Source organism: Mus caroli, chromosome 16 (assembly GCF_900094665.2).
Source record: "Mus caroli chromosome 16, CAROLI_EIJ_v1.1, whole genome shotgun sequence".
In the NCBI taxonomy this organism is placed as follows: domain Eukaryota; kingdom Metazoa; phylum Chordata; class Mammalia; order Rodentia; family Muridae; genus Mus; species Mus caroli.
This window is the reverse complement of record NC_034585.1, coordinates 12057644-12062593: the sequence shown is the minus strand read 5'-3', so window position 1 is coordinate 12062593 and position 4950 is coordinate 12057644. Positions and strand designations below refer to the sequence as shown.

At 42.8% G+C, this 4950-nt stretch overlaps 1 pseudogene across 1 annotated transcript; it reads right to left on the bottom strand.

The window, feature by feature from the left end:
* Nucleotides 1-4017: 4017 nt before the first annotated feature.
* Nucleotides 4018-4649, bottom strand: LOC110312011 (annotated as a pseudogene). Its single transcript, XR_002380018.2, has one exon. The product of XR_002380018.2 is annotated as a peroxiredoxin-like 2C pseudogene (transcript).
* Nucleotides 4650-4950: the final 301 nt, after the last annotated feature.

Genomic DNA, 4950 nt, shown 5'->3' with positions numbered 1-4950 from the left:
TGACAGCAGATGCTGGCAAGGATGTGGAGAAAGAACACTCTTCCACTGCTGGTGGGATTGCAAGCTCTTACAACCACTCTGGAAATCAGTCTGGTGGTTCCTCAGAAAATTGGACATAGTACTACCGGAGGATCCCGCAATTCCTTTTCTGGGCATATATCCAGAAGATGTTTCAACTGGTAATGAGGACACATGCTCCACTGTGTTCATAGCAGCCTTATTTATAATAGCCAGAAGCTGGAAATAACCCAGATGTCCATCAACAGAGGAATGGATACAGAAAACGTGGTACATTTACACACTCCCACTTCTTAGCCCTGGCATTCCCCTATATTGGGGCATAGAACCTTCACAAGACCAAAGGCCTCTCTTTCCATTGATGACCGACTAGGCCATCCTCTGCTATATATGCAGCTAGAGACATGAGTCCCCCCCCTGCCCCCAATGTGTTTTCTTTGATTGGTGGTTTAGTCCCAGGGAGCTCGGGGGGGGGGTACTGCTTAGTTCATATTGTTCCTCCTATAGGGTTGCAAACTCCTTCAGCTTTGACCAAGGCAACTCTTATAAAGGAAAACATTTAATTGGGGCTGGCTTACAATTTCAGAGGTTTGGTGTCTGATTATTGTGGCAGGAAGCATAGCAGCACCTGGGCAGACAGTGCTGAAGGAGCTGAGAGTTCTACATCTTGATCTGAAAGTAGCAGAAGGAGACTGTGTTCCTCGGGCAACCTTGCTTATAATTAGATCCTTTACTTGAAGACATCTCAGCCACTTGAATTTCTCATTGAATTTTCCCTATAAGACTCCTTATGTTCCAGTGTGAGCAGCTCCAACTCAGATTTTCATGTTTTCACAGCAGTGGGCACTCATGAGCTTTTTTTCTGTTCATATTTAGGTCCCCCAGCCTATGATACTTCTTTAGAACCTCAATGTTCCAGATTCATGGGCATCTTGTACAGAGCTCATTCTGAAGGGAGCAAAGCACTTCCTTTCTTCTTATTACTAAACTGTGGCTTGCTCCGTGAGTCAGTAGAAGGCACTCCAGTTCTGTTGATTTCAGTAGATGGAAGACTCAGATGTTGCTTGGGAGAAAGATGTACTTCCCCACAGGTACTGAGGAGTGGAGATAGCACACAGCATGATGCTGCTCTTCAAGGCCCAGCAGACACGTTTGTAGCTGCAACTCTAAGCTTTACAGTTCCAGTAAGGCAGAATTACTCAAATTCTGCAGCTGATCAACTTATGTTGCACCTTCTAGAATGATTTCAAATGCACACCCAGGTGATGGACACAGATATGAAGTTCAAAAACAGAAAGCCAACAGCTGTCACATAAGCCTTAGTCAAGCTTCTGTCAATGTTAGGACTGCCCACTCCCAAGACTTGTTTGAAAGACAGGAACTATAGCCAGCTTACACCCATTAGTGCTCAGCATGTGAAATGTCCCTTTCTTTCATAGTTGCAATTCAGAAAGCCACAACACTGAAGTGACTATGAGGCCCTTCATTTTCCAGATCCACAGAGAGGTTCTATAGAAACAGAATTGCAAGGACAAGTTTTTCTAGTGGGATCAGCGGTATCTGTAACTTGTTCTTCCATGAGATGGAACTGACTGTCACTAAAGACTCCTTCAATTCTATAGACAACATTGAAAATTCATGATATGAACTATTTAAGGAACGTATTTATATACATGCACCTGATGCTCCTATCCCAATTTTCCTCTTATGGTGTGTAAAGAATTCTTTGTATGAAACTTTTTTTTTTTAATTTTAAATTCTGAAAATATTCATTTTTTTATTGATTTAAAAACGTGACTGTCCATATATACTCGTGTGTAAAAAGTACATTAAAATACATTTTTGTGCCTTAATATGTTTTAAATAAAAGTATAAGGTCCTAGTAGTACTACAGTCACTAAGGATTACCAGTGGTTTGATTTTATGATACATTTCATGAGAATTTCTGGGACAAAAGTAAGGTCTTTGAGAGGTAAAATATGAAAAGTTTTCTAAGTAAGACAGACCTGGGGTGAGAAAATGCAGATGTTTACTATTGTACGACCTAACCCAATGCACATTTGTCTTTAATTGTTTTGTTTTTGAGACAGCGTCTCTCTATGTAGCCCTTGGCTGTCTTGGTACTCACCAAGACCCTCCTGCCTCTGCTTCCTCATGCATCACCATATTTGGCTGCACACTTCTTTTTGTTACTTTTGAGACACAGTTTCACGATATATAGCCCAGACTGGCCTGGAACTCAGTATCTACCCTCATCTTACTGCCTCTGCCTGTGCTGAGACCATGAGTGTGGGCTAACATACCCAATCAATCACACAGCATACCTTTTCATTACAAAGGTTTTCCAAAAATCTTAATATTGTCTTTTAGAAAGCAGAATGTGTGTGTGTGTGTGCGCGCGCGCGTGTGTGCATGCACATGCATGTGCACTGCTAGAAGAATCTAGAAGATTCTAGAGTTTTATATATTCTAGGTCCCCTTTGTCCTAGATATTTAAAACATGACCAGGGCTGGGGATGTAGCTCAGTGGTAACAGAATGTGCTCCCATGCATAAAAACTTTGTTTTTTTATTCCCAGCACAGTCCCCAAATCAAATCAAATCAAATCAAACCAAACCAAGTATTTCCTTCAACTTATTTCACTAAAACAAGCTTAGGGCAATAGGTAGCATACATCTGCTGTCTGTAAGAGGTTCAATGAATCCTCACTTGGGAGGTAACCCCTGTGCAAGAAATTACCTGCACCTCCAAAGAAGTTTAATGTAGGCAGGCATTTTCACTTTAATGTTTAAAGAGTCTTTCCTGACTCACCCCCAACTCAGCCAAGCTTATGAGAGAGCATGGGAAATAAAGAGCTTGGAAAGCAAGCAGAAATACCAAAACTGCGGGGCGGTCGTGGCGCACGCCTTTAATCCCAGCACTTGGGAGGCAGAGGCAGGCGGATTTCTGAGTTCGAGGCCAGCCTGGTCTACAGAGAAACCCTGTCTCGAAAAACCAGGGGGGGGGGGAACCCGAAACTTTCACCACAGACACATAAAGTTGTTCTGTGTTTATTTGCCATTTTTTCTCCAAGCATACAAAAAAAAAAAAAGTACATATCCATCTGTGGCTGCACTGTTTACAGAGTAACTTTCCTTAACTGCTTTTCTTTCCCTTTATGTATTCCTCCCTGCAATTAACTGACTTTTTCTTTTCTTAAAAAAAATTATTTATTATTAGACATAAGTACACTGTAGCTGTCTTCAGATGCGCCAGAAGAGGGCATCAGATCTTATGGGTGGTTTCGAGCCACCATGTGGTTGCTGGGATTTGAACTCAGGACCTTTGGAAGAGCAGTCAGTGCTCTTATCCACCGAGCCATCTCACCTGCCCTGACTTTTTCTCAGACAGGCTCTCTCTATATAGCTCANGCCTGACCTGTCTCCATTTCTCAGGGCTAGGATTACAAGACCATGCCATCATATCTGGCCCCTTCTTCGCTTCTCTTCCCTATACACACATATGTATTTCTTAAAAGATTTGTTGTTTTATGTGTATGAGTGTTTGCCTATATGTATGCATGTGTACCGGAGGCTATAAGGTGTTGGATCCATTGGAACTGGAGTTACAGACAATTGAGAGCTACCATGTGGGTTTTGGGAACCAAACCTGGGTCCTGGGTCTTCTGCAAGAGAAGCAAGTGCTCTTAACCACTGAGTGATTTTTCTAGCGCCCCCTTCTTATATTTTAGTTGCCAAAAATCTTTTATTGAGTGGATAATCATAAAATGATATTAACAATGATAGTTTTATAATGTTTGACTTTTATATATTTTGTATAAAATTATAGAAGCTATAAAATTTAAACTGTCTGTTCCATTTCTGACAACTGATGTCCCTCAGCATGTATGTAGTTCTATAGGCACATAAGTTCTGTGTTTCATAGCCCTATGAAGCCATAGTGCCTGGCATTTTGGTTCACATCTTAAGGGCCCATTCACAAGTGGAAGATGCTACGTAAAGTCACACGTGGATGACTGTAGGTCTGCTCATGAAGTTCACAGGCTGAACCCCCACAAGCTGTAAAACAGAGTTTATGGGTTTGTGATCCAACCTATTCCTGTCTCGGTGCACAAAGTGGATGTTGTTACCTGGACCTAAAATGAGGGTTCCTCCTTGCTGAGCTGGGTCTCCTTGGAAATCAAAAAGTGGGCCAGTGACTGCCCGCCACAGGCTCTGAAGGCTTCCCGAGAGCAGGTTGGACTTTATGTGGGGGCTCTGTCCAGAGGAGGAAATTTCTTCACGTCTTTTCATTCCCAATCTTTTGTAAATTTCTCTCTCAGGATCAACATAGATTTCATGAGAATATCCAGTCAGTTTGCAGAAAGGCTCAATATGATGGTATGATGACTGTCGAATCACTATGAGGGTGACATCTGCTTCTCGGAGGACGCTCTTGGGGATTTTGGCCAGATCTTCGACATACTCTTTACAGACGTAACACAAGAAATGCCTCACAAACACCACCACGGCTCGCCGCTCTTGGAACAGCGCTCCGAACATCAAGCGGCTGCCCGCGCTCTGTGACCCAGCCAGCCGGGCTCGGACCCGGCCTGCACACCCGCTGACCTGCCGCGTCACCTGCGCGGCCATCACGGAGGAGGGCGACCGCTCAGGTCAACCACGGACGGCGGGGGTGGGGCTCTGTATGAAACTTTTAAGTGTTTGTGAAAAAGTAGGGAAAATAATGATGTTGGCTGGTTCCTTATAGCATATTTGGACAGAGTACAAAAGAAAAAAATAAACTGAGTAATAAAATTTATTAGTTATCAATGCACATAAATAATCTAAAGGTTTCTAAGTGTGCAGTGCAGAGAATCTTTTCTCCTGAATCCATAGAGCTCAAATCACAGGAACCCAACCCAAGACCTCACTATATAGTTAGCTGAGGTAT